The following is an 11486-nucleotide window of genomic DNA, read 5'->3' on the forward strand; positions in this document are numbered from 1 at the left end:
TTCCTGTTTGAGTCATTTATCGATTCTGTCACTAGTTAGCTAAGATAAACTAATGTAAGTCTATTAGCCCCAACCAACTAACCAACCACATGATGTCACGTTTCGTACTGAAAGAAGGTGGCGCTAAAGAGGTTTTTAAAACTTTAATTATAAGCACTTATTTCTTAAATCCAGCTTCACAGACAATGTTACATCTATGCCAGTTTTTGAGAGCAGGACTCAGTGCTTAGCCTTTATATGTGTAGAATTTCATGCCCCCTTTAAAAAAGAATGAATGCCATGGCCAGCTCTGCTACACCAAAAGATGTGTAAGACCATAGACAACAACTTAAGTATATGTTGACTAAGAAGAATGGATGTCACTTAAGTTCATATGTGTGTCTGACAAGCAAATATATGGTAGACAAGCAAATACTTTTGGCAATATAGAGTATGTGTTAACAACACACTGTGAAAATACAAACAGACAGGTTCCAGCTGGCTGGTGGATCTGGCCCCCTAGACCACCATAACACCCACTTGTATTGTCATGAATGGAAAAATATAGTTTACAACATAATGCAAGCCATTGGTTGTTGGGAGTTCGTCAGAAAACACCTGCACAGTTACAAAAAAAAATTGGACAGATAAAACCAAAATTACCTTGTACCAGAGTGATGGAAAGAAGAAATGCCATACCACCCTGAACACACCTTGTCTCGTTAGATCTCTGAAGCTAAGCACGGCTGGGCCTGGTTAGTACTTTGATGGGAAACCACCTGGGAATACCAAGTGCTGTATGCTTTGTGGTGCTTGTAGCTCGGGATGTAGAGCAGGTCATCTACTAATCGGAAGGCTGTTGGTTGGAGTCAGTCCAGTCTGCATGCCTAAGTATCTTTGGGCAAGATACTGAACCCCAAGTTGCTCTCAGATGCATGTGTCTGAATATTAATGTGTGTGAACGCTAGATAGAAAGCACTTCAGTAGCACAAAGTGCTTGTATAAATGAGTTAGTGAGGCATGTATAAAATGCTTTGAGTGCTCATGTAGAGTAGAAAAGCACTATATAAGAACCAGTCCATTTACCAAATGTATGGAGAAGACGAGAAACGGGTCGTGATTCACATGATCGAGGATGTGGTATTTGCAGTCATGGCTGCCAGTGCAACCAGTCTGCTAATGGTAATTGATGATGGGACAGCTGATGGAATTATCTGCTCAGGTTTAGCCAAATGCTGCAAAAGTGATCGCATGGTGCTTCACAGTGTAAATACACAGAGACCCAAAACGTTCTGCAAAAGCAACCCAAGAGTTTCACACGGGAAATAAATGGGATTTTCATCAATAGCCATGTCACCACCTGAGCTCAACCCAATAGATCATGCTTTTCAGTTATTAACTTTAAAACTAATCCAGAAAGCCCTAAAACAAGCAACAACTGAAAGTGGCTGCAGTAAAGGCCTGGCAATGGGGAAGCATCTGACAGACAGCATTTGGTAAGGTCAATGAGTTCTAAACTTTAGGCAGTCATTGGCTGCAAATGATTTTCATTCAGAAATGTAACAGTCCTTGTAAAGTAGTTAATTAACTGGAGTCTTTGAAAATTGGGAACTATCTATATATGTCAGTGCTTGTAATTCCTAAACAATTCATACAAAGTCTTTGTAAAATTCCTTGAAATGAAATTGAAAGTCTCCAATTCAATAATATATTTGATTATTGTTCTGCCTTTTATAAGTTAAGCTCTATAATACAGTTTTTTCAACTGCCCTAGAGCTCCCTCTAGTGGCTGCTTTGTATTATTGTTTTGATTACTTTGGAAAAAGAGAAAAAAATGATGAAGCGGAAAATCCAAGATGGCTGAATGTAATGCCGATTGTTTTATGTTGATATGGACCTTAAAATGTTGTTGCTTTGGACGAGATTTGTCGTAAGTATGAGTGATGACAAAATAATTATCGTCTCTTTGTTTTGCTTAAAAATTGGTATGATAATTTGCATGTTTAAGTGAGTATGAACGTTTTATCTTGTTAGCTTGCAGTAAGCGTGCAATAAGCTACTTTGCAGTTAGTTAGTTGGCTAACACAATATTTTGTATGTTTGAAGTTTTACAATGGTCAAAGAGAAGGCGATGGTCAGAGGCCATTCTTCAATAAATCAGCACAAAAACGAAAAGTCTGGTTATTGAAGCATCGTTATCTCGCTATACCTGGTGAAAACTAGGAAACTCAGGGCGAGGACAGCATAATTATTTAATTTGGTATACTAAAACTACAACAATGTGTGTTTATGTCCAACAAATGATTGACCTAACTGTACGTCATGTTATTCTCTGACAGTGTCGTTTTTCCCTCCAGTTTTCTCCATGCCTGTTCCCACTGAGTTAATAAGTCTTCCGCTATATTTATTCATGTTTCTCTATCGTTTCCTAGATTTGTATTTTCACATGCAAGTAGTCCAGCTGTTTTCCAGTTAGCCTTTTTCGGATCTTTTATAGACCTTGCTTTTTCCTGCCAATTGCTTGCCTTTACAGTATTGTTGAATATACTGGCAAGTCAGCATCCAACGACTAATAACAATATTTTTTGAGTATCCTTCATGACTACTTCTTGAATGCACTAATATTAATGCCGTTTCTGACCAATAATTTCACTCAAGTTTGAATTACTCAAGTTAAAGCTTCGATTACTGCCAGTGAATAGCTTTCTGAGGAGATTTCTTAGTACAGAGTATTCAGAAGAAATTGAAATTAAGTATCTTTTGTGCCAATCTGGCTGCTTTAAACTCTGAATAAAACAGAACTTTGAATGATGATTACTTAAACTAAAGCAGGGTTTTCATTGGCAACAGATCTGTGCTTTATTGAAACTGTTCAGTGAAGATAAGGTGAAGCTGTCAACTGGTGGGAGGCACACACAGTGTAAGAGACTGTGTTATATAAAATTTTGGCTTTATGCTAAATGATTGCATCTTCTGTTAGTACAAATCCTAGATAAAATGGTAAACAAACAATTTTGTATTCAGTGCATTCAAAAAGTCAATCTTAATCTTTTGGCACCCAACTTTGCTTCACTCAGCGGGTTTGCCTCATTTAATTAAGGCAAGCTGGTGTTTTTGTGTCAGTTAGGGTCCATTACTGAGACAGTGCTCCCTGTGACGACCTAAAACTCTTTCAAGCAACAGATTTTCAACAGCTATTTGCAAAAACAATTTGTGTAGGATACAGTGACTACAGTATGTCCAACTAGGGTTTTCCGTCACAAAAGCTCTGTGACAAATAACGCATTTGATGTTAATTAATAAGCTACAGCTTTTGTAAGGGAAAGACAACAGACTGTTACGTCTTACTAGTAGAGTGTTGGACATTTTGCCTTAAGAACTGCATAAGTTTTTTGTGGCATCGATTCAACATGCTGTTGGAAAAATTCCTCATATCCTTATTGATATGATAGCGTCATGCAGTTGCTACAGACTTGTAGTCATGATGGATTGAGATCTAGTGACTACAAAGGCCATTTTAATTCAGTTCAATTGTATTTATACAGTGCCAAATCACAACAACAGTTGCCTCAAGGTGCTTTATATTATAAGGTAGACCCTACAATGATACATACAGAGACAAACCCAGCAATCATATGACCCCCTATGAGCAAGCACTCTGGCAACAGTGGGAAGGAAAAACTCCCTTTCAACAGGAAGAAACCTCCAGCAGAACCAGGCTTTGTGATGTGGTGTGTTGCCCTGCTGGAAGAGGCCATCAGAAGAAGGGTACACTTTAGTAATAAAAAAGAGATCAACATGGTCAGCCACATAGGTCAAGGTCAAGGTAGGGGGACCGTGACCTATGTGGCCTAAAATGATGACGCTCAGTTGGTACTAAGAGGATCAAAGTATGCCAAGAAAATATCTTCCACACCATTAGACCACCATCAGCACCTAGCGTAGTAACAATTCATAATATGAAATGCCTTAATAAGAAAATGGTGTCCTGGTTTCAATATAATAAGTTATAATGTGAGCCAATTGTAATGTAAAGACAATTATCACTCTACTATCATACAGTTTCTTGAGAGAAATATTGTAGGGAGGCCTAGAGAACCATTAAGAAGACTCTAAGATGGCATAGATCAATTGATTAATTTGAAAATTTTCCTCCAGAGGCACACTATTTGTCTGCATACATATGCTCAAGTGTCATTACTGCCGTTATTAACATACTCCAGTAGAGTGACTGCCACACTTGCAATGCCCATAGAAAAATAAGTCTCTCAGCGGATGTGTTACATTTGACTCTTGACCAATAGAGATGTGCAATCCCCCTAAAAAAATGAAGATGACTTTTCTAAAGATTTATTTTTTATTTCTGTTCAGTGTTCATTAGCAGTTTGAGTACAGCCATGTATGACTGACTGTTCAGCATTTCTCTGAAGAAATATAATGGCCAAATTGTGATAATTAGCTTATGTAAAGCAAGCTTATTCATTAGTTTTGTTAGATGCAGTTGTGCTTACAGTGGTGACAGCCTTGTGCAAAGGCTGTGTGTATTCCTTGAGGATTTAATATTGGTATTTTTAAAGCTTCATTTTAAATATTTTAATGACTCTTTGCACTATAGTCCACCTAACTCTAGGGAGTACTGTTGTTAATGGGACATCATTACCACAGTGCTTTAAAAAAAATGTGGTGCAGGTCATCGACTCATCAGTGTTCCACTGCTCGATGAAACAAGCGCCTAATTAGTGCCTGAAATCCAATTCACCATAGATTGATTCATGACCTGCTGAACTAGGGACCAATTTAAGACAGGTTTGTGTGTTTTTGTTTACCTTAGCAGAAGATCTTGAAAGTAGATGTGTTCAATAGTAGAGAAACTGAATTACATTTAATTTTTGGCACTTTCACATGAGCACGACCTTCTCTAAATAAAAGACTTGATAGTGTAGTTAGCCTCAATAACTGGCTCTGTATAAAGCTTTGATAAGGTTTCTCTTCGGCTTTAAACCAGGGTAAACAAAATAATTTGGGTTAACCAACCCTTAAATAGCTTTGTAGATGTACAAGATGAGTAGTTTTGCAAGATGAGTGCACAGGTATTAAACTCAAGGCAATTTAAGATAAGGCCACTGACTTCTTTGTTCAGGTCGATAAGCAGAAGCTTGACAGGAAGAAGTAGTCTGCAAAGCCCAGGAGGGTTTCACGGTGTCAGGGTTGTGTGTTTGGGTTGCTGTACTTCGGGGCATGGAAGAGCTAACAACTGTGCTGTATAGTACATCTGTGGTGGCTGCCAGCTTCTCCGAGGTGACACGGAAAACAACGATCAATAGTCCAGCTTTCATGTGTCACTGGCACAATGCATGCATATACCTGTGTGAATGCACACATTTAACCACCATATATCATGCATGACCTGGTATCTCATCCATTTCTCTCTCGCTTTTCTTGTTCATATCTCCCTTTCTGCTTTCTACAAGTTCCCTTCCCTCACATGACCATCCTGCTCTGAGCCTTTATTACTAGATTATTGATTGCCCCCCATTGCTTTTCTTCACTGTCCACTGCTGCTAGCTGTGTTGCACCAGTGTCTATATATAATAGCCCCACCCATTGGTTTTCATTTGGAAATGATATGTAGGTAGGTTCTGCTATCTTCCTAACAATCGGTAAGGCATAAAATTGACATAACAAAAAAAAAATTAAGGTAACACATGGAGTATATAGGTAGAGAGAGGCAGGGAGAAATAATCGAGATAACAGTTGGCATCTCAGCAGATAAGCAGGTAAAATACAAATAAAAACAGTATTCATCCTTTAGAAAAATAAGAAGAAATGTAGTCAAATCTCACTGCACCTCGCTCTGTGCATTCGCTTGTTTGCTCACAACCAAACCTCAAATCTTTGTCACTCCAATGTCGTTTTCCCACATCACTAAAACTCAGGTGTGAATCCAGCTGACTTAACCTTGCCACAAGAATACACACAATGTGGTACGGAAAAACACAACATCTATCAAAACCAAGCCCTCTCTTTTTCCCTCCTAGTTGATTCCAACCACCCCCAGCTAAAGTGAAAGGTGGTGTCATCACAAAATATGACAGGAATAGTGATCCACAAAGGACCTAAGCCTCTCATTGCATCCATGACAGAAAGCACTGGGATGGTGGGCGTCAGAGAAGGGGCTTTGTGAATACCTGATGAGTTCAACCACGGAGGTTCAATCAGGCCTGCAAGAGGAGAAGGAGAGGAAGGAGTGGTGGGAGGAAAGACTGCCTCATCCTAAAAGGTTTTCTCCCTCCTACCTCTCCCATTTCTCTCTCTGAATATCTCTTTTTCTCATCTTCCCATCCCTTTCACTCATTTATCTATCATTCTTCTTCTTTACAACCTCACAATTCTCTCGGCCGGCTTCCCTCTCTGAATTTCTCTGTCGCTCCATCACTCTGTGTCTCTTCATCCCCTGCTTGCCGCAGTCCCGAGAGGGCCACTTTAGCTAAACAAGGGATTTGAAGATCAGAGGCCAATCTTCTGTGAGAGGTAAACACAAGAGACTTCTGCTGTCCTTGGAATAGCCAAGATGACTAAGAATGAAGGTATCGACTGGGCACATTCAGTCAACTGCATGTTAAAGGGATTACTGCTGATATGAGTCATTGACAGTTCTTAATTGAAAACCAGCATGAGGGAAAATGACAGGGCAAAGGCAGCATGTGAATTCACAGTTCTGTGCTCCCAGTGATGCTGTTTTTCATTTCTTCCATTCAAATCATGACTATCGAATAATAAAAGTGAAAGCCAAAATGAAAGGAGAGAATAAAACCACAAGATGCCAGACCTCTAGAATGAAACTATGCCTTTTTCTACAATAGACACAGATTACGACTTCTTAAATATTGTATGTTTGTATTATAATTTAGTACATATGAATGCCAAACCAGTGAGTGGAGAAACCGAAACTTTGCTTTATGGAAAAAAAAAAAATGAATTGTGAGAATTGGGGTTTAAATTTGGTTTTGAAAATGATGAATAGATTATCTCATTTATATTTATTCATGTTTTTCACAACCTGAAATTTGAATTAGCTAATTATTGATGACTAATTACTTGAGTGATCAAAAAGATATGGGCACATTAAACATTAATGTAGCAGTAGTTTCAGTCTAATGCGTTTATGGTGCCACTTTGTCTTGGGGTCACATTAAATATTGAAAATTATAATAATCACGATATCATAACTTTGTCCTTCCCTGCAACTTTGAGATAAGAGTTGTACACCAAACAGATGTGCACACTTTCAGAGTCTATTGTTAAAACCAAAGACCAACAAAACTGCGCTTTTCACTGCTTCATTAAGAAGATGTGTCTTGACATTGTCAGTGATCCAAGATAACAACAAAAGCAGAACATAGCCCTTTGTTACAGTTACATAAGACTGCTCTGCTAAAAGGTTTGCTGTTATTAAAGGCACCGCATCCACCAATGCGCCAATGCCACTGTGTCATAGCGGGGCACGAGGGGCAACGTGATGCAAATGATCCCCGATGTAGCTACAAAGCCTGCATCATTTACTTACTTGTCTGTTCACCTGAGACTCATTCAAAGAAGAAATTGCCTTCTTTTAGTTTGATGTGAGAATATTTTTTTTTAATCTAACAAGAACTGCGAAGGCAAACAGTCTACTGAGAATGTGACGCCGTTTTTATGAAGTGCACTAATGAGGTGAATGTTATTGATTTCTCTTATTAAAGGAGAAGGTTGATGTAAAGAGAAGCAGACAACAGTGAGAAACAAGTTTGATCTTTACGAATAAGTAGCTTGATTCAAAATGGACCGCATCAAATACATGCAGGTACATTTCAGTGTAGTCGGAACAGCATATTACAAATAAAAAAACATTATATCACAAAGACTATAAATACTAAAATTCACACCTAGGAGATTCCACAAAAAAGGTCTCTATTCACCTTCTGTATTTATTCGGAAGCCCGAGTGGACCCATGATGCAACACACTCTTTCCTCCCATGTCTAACCCAAATCTGCTGAGATCCAAGAACTCTTAAGCAGTGGGTCTGCAGAACTGGGAGAGGTGTTGGCAAGTTGCAGACGAGGCTTCGAGATGGAATATGCAAACCGAAATAAAGGCGGTGAACCACTGGAGCAGGTGTTAATTGGATACATCTGTGTACTGTTTCTTCTGCCTCTTGAGTGTTGGAGCAAGGAAACCACTGCCGCAGGAGGAGCAGTTGCAATGTGATGGCTGTGAACCGCAGCAGGGCGTTGATTATGCATCATCTTATCCTGGGGGAGACAGCGGCTGCAATAGGAAAAGGCTGTATTTAACCAAATGCTCTAAATGCAGTCCCAACGAGTTTGATATGCGTGTGCGTGTGTGTGTGTGTGTGTGTGTGTGTGTGTGTGTGTGTGTGTGTGTGTGTGTGTGTGTGGCATTGGGTTTTTGCATGGCTACATGTGTGCGTTCACATTTTTCTTCTAACCCTGACAAGGATCAGCCTTTGGACGGGGAAGCAGTTTTGAGAAAATCACATTATGAATGTGAAGTGCAGTCTCTGCATTTCCACTGATGTTTGCTGCCAGTCCTCTAGCTAATCATTTTTATCAGTTACCTGCCCAACTCGCAGTCCTCTCTGTTGAGCAGCAACCTGAAATGACAAACAGTTGCGGTCATAACGACTCTCCTATAGCAACCATTATTTCAGTTTAATAGCAGCGCTCTCTCGTTATTGTATCATCCGATGTGCTGTAAGCAAGAATAATCAAAGTCACAGTGACTGTAAGGATGAAATCGATACTCACAGCTCACGAGCGCAAAGGGGATTGGGATTCACACATTCATTTTGTTCTGTTAATCACTGGGAATTTGTACGACAAAAAGGGCAACAACTAAATCCCATCAGAGGCCCCAGATGCCACATGTCATCCTTCAGGCTGTAGGAAATGGATGTGCTTCATTTCGCCACCCATAATATCTGCAGGGGCAACCACTTGACTCCCCAAAGGGCATGTGCTGGAGTATTAAAACTGTCCATCGTCACCATGCTCATATCTCCTGCTTTTCCCAGCGACCTACAAGGGGTCCAAGAGCCAAGGGACAAACAACGGTCATGCTGAGGAGCCCAATCTCACTCCACTCAACTATTGCTCATCTGCACAGCAAAAGTAGTTGTTTGACTCAGTTGCCTGCGGAACAAAGTCAGAAACTTAGTGAAATTGCAATGACGAAGCAAGGGATTGCAGTCAAAGTATGTCAGAAGAAGATGTGAGAATTAGTTGCCTTTCTTAACAGAAACGGTACTTTTTTTTCTCTCCCACAAGGTTTTTGACTTCATTAAAGTTCATGCTTAAGCATGAATATTACACTGATACTCCTATGCCAAATCTCTGTATTGGTGACAGCTGATTTGCTGCAAATAGCTGAGAGTATGAAACTATTTGAGCTGCCTCAGTCTGAGGGATGGAAAATATTAATCTGTGTAACTCACACATATGCCATTTTTGTGATAAGTTCGCCTGAATTTCCAGTGATTAGCAGGTCAATACTTAGCACTTGTGCATATAAAAATGTGGAAATAGAACTCGCAGTCCAGAAAAATATATAATTGATAGCACTGAAAGTACAAAATCAGTTCATGTTGTACAGAGGTGAAAGCAGCGAAGGAGGTAGTGTGCTTTTGAGGGTAAAAGAGCATGCATCACATAAACAAGACAGCCTTTCTGGCAGTGCATTCATTTTCAACTTTTAACAGCACGGTGCAACGAAAATGTTTGCTCATTCACCTCTATTGTTTATTCATGCAAGAGAGCATGCCTCGGGAATATTGAGGGGGTCATAAAAGCAACGAGACAAGCAAAAGAAACCTCTTACACTGCATTAACATTAAGTGATAAATATGTACTTTTAAATACCGCCCGATTTTTATTAACAAATGTATTTTCAGTCATAAATGCGCATCATAAACATCATTGCAGGGTGGTCCGCATACCACATCCTGATATACAGTAAACAGCCTCGTAAAAGCAAGTTATTTGTGTGTATTTATATCCAGTATTTTATTATTCAAATATTACGGGAAATCTTTGCTTTGTTTTTCCCCTTCTTATTTATACATAGCCCTTTGTTGTTGTTGTATGTTTTGTTTTTTTAATAATGTTTCCCAGGCAGTAATGGATAACATCTGATACTCATCTACAACTCTTGCAGCTGCCCTAAAAATGTCATTGCGGCACTACCATATCTCCCTAAGGGCCGGTATCCTTCCCTGATTCTGCACCAGTGAAAGCCTTGTCTTCGCTATGCCTACTCTCTCGTCTTTTCCATGCCTTCCTCACCCTTTTAACTTGTGCTGGGAGCTAAGGCCCTCTCATGCTTTAACCCCCCCTCCCAGTAAAAAAAAACAAAAAAAAAACACAGCACATATGATCAGACTGGTTTTTAAACAAAGGCTTCAAAATGATGCAACTTCTTTGAGTCGATGTCGCCTTTGTTGTTGATGCGGACGCCTCAGCTCTGCTTCTTGCTAGTCATGTATCATACCCTGCGAAAAGGAGGGCAGAAGTTGCAATTAAGAATTCAGCAGCAGTGAAGCAACGTTGGGACACGCCCACAAAGATTCACGGTGACATCCAAACTGAGATTTATACAAACATTGTCACTTTGAGCTTAGCGGCGGCAGAATTGTTTTTAAGAAACTCCTGTCTGAGCTGCGCCATGCCTGTTTTTAAAAATGACCTGATCAACATTACTCAAGGTCAATAAGCATTTTCTAACAGCATCTTCCATCTTATTGTTTCCCTGCATCACCAGCTTCTGTTCTGATTACTGACAACTGCAGCATATCATGCTCTGCAGTCTGAGAGGACGCCTTAGAGTGAACCATTTAATTCCTCTGGTGGTGGCATCAGGATAGATTAACTAGTAGGAGTTCACCTTTAATCAAATTCACTTCTCAAGCACGTTTCTACTGTTTTTTTGTTTTTTTTAATTCTGTGAGGCACCACATTCCCTATTCCCGGAGGTGATAATGTGTATTTTTAGTAGAAAGTGAGTCTAACTATTGTTCTCAGAATAGGCTTGTGATGGACATAACTTAATGAGATACCAGCCTAGTTGTGAGGTTGAGTATTTTTTCCAGACAGTGCGTGAGCTGGTCTCCAGCTTAGACCCAGTAGGATTCCAATTTATCCAGCACAGCTTGATGTCATTGTTCGATCAGCTTCATGACAAATGCGTCAAGGCTGAGTGACTCTGCCCTTCATCAAGATATACAGGAATAAAGTTGCCGCACACCCAGGGTTCTAGGTATGCCATGAATAGTGATTCTGTAGATAAACAAGCAAGTTCTGGTAATTCCAGTCACAACCAGCCTAGCTGGAATATAGCATTCTAAAGGAGAGATGGCAGAACAAGGTAAGGCAGAGAAAGAAGAAGTGCAGCTGCAAAATCACCTCTGTGGCCCTGATTTGTCTTCCAACCCATCTCTGTGGCTCCCTCAGG

At 39.8% G+C, this 11486-nt stretch overlaps 1 pseudogene; it reads left to right on the forward strand.

The window, feature by feature from the left end:
- Nucleotides 1–664: 664 nt before the first annotated feature.
- LOC116326418 lies at nucleotides 665–783 on the forward strand (annotated as a pseudogene).
- The last annotated feature ends 10703 nt before the right edge of the window (nucleotides 784–11486 follow it).

This window comes from Oreochromis aureus, linkage group 12 (assembly GCF_013358895.1).
Source record: "Oreochromis aureus strain Israel breed Guangdong linkage group 12, ZZ_aureus, whole genome shotgun sequence".
NCBI classification, from domain to species: domain Eukaryota; kingdom Metazoa; phylum Chordata; class Actinopteri; order Cichliformes; family Cichlidae; genus Oreochromis; species Oreochromis aureus.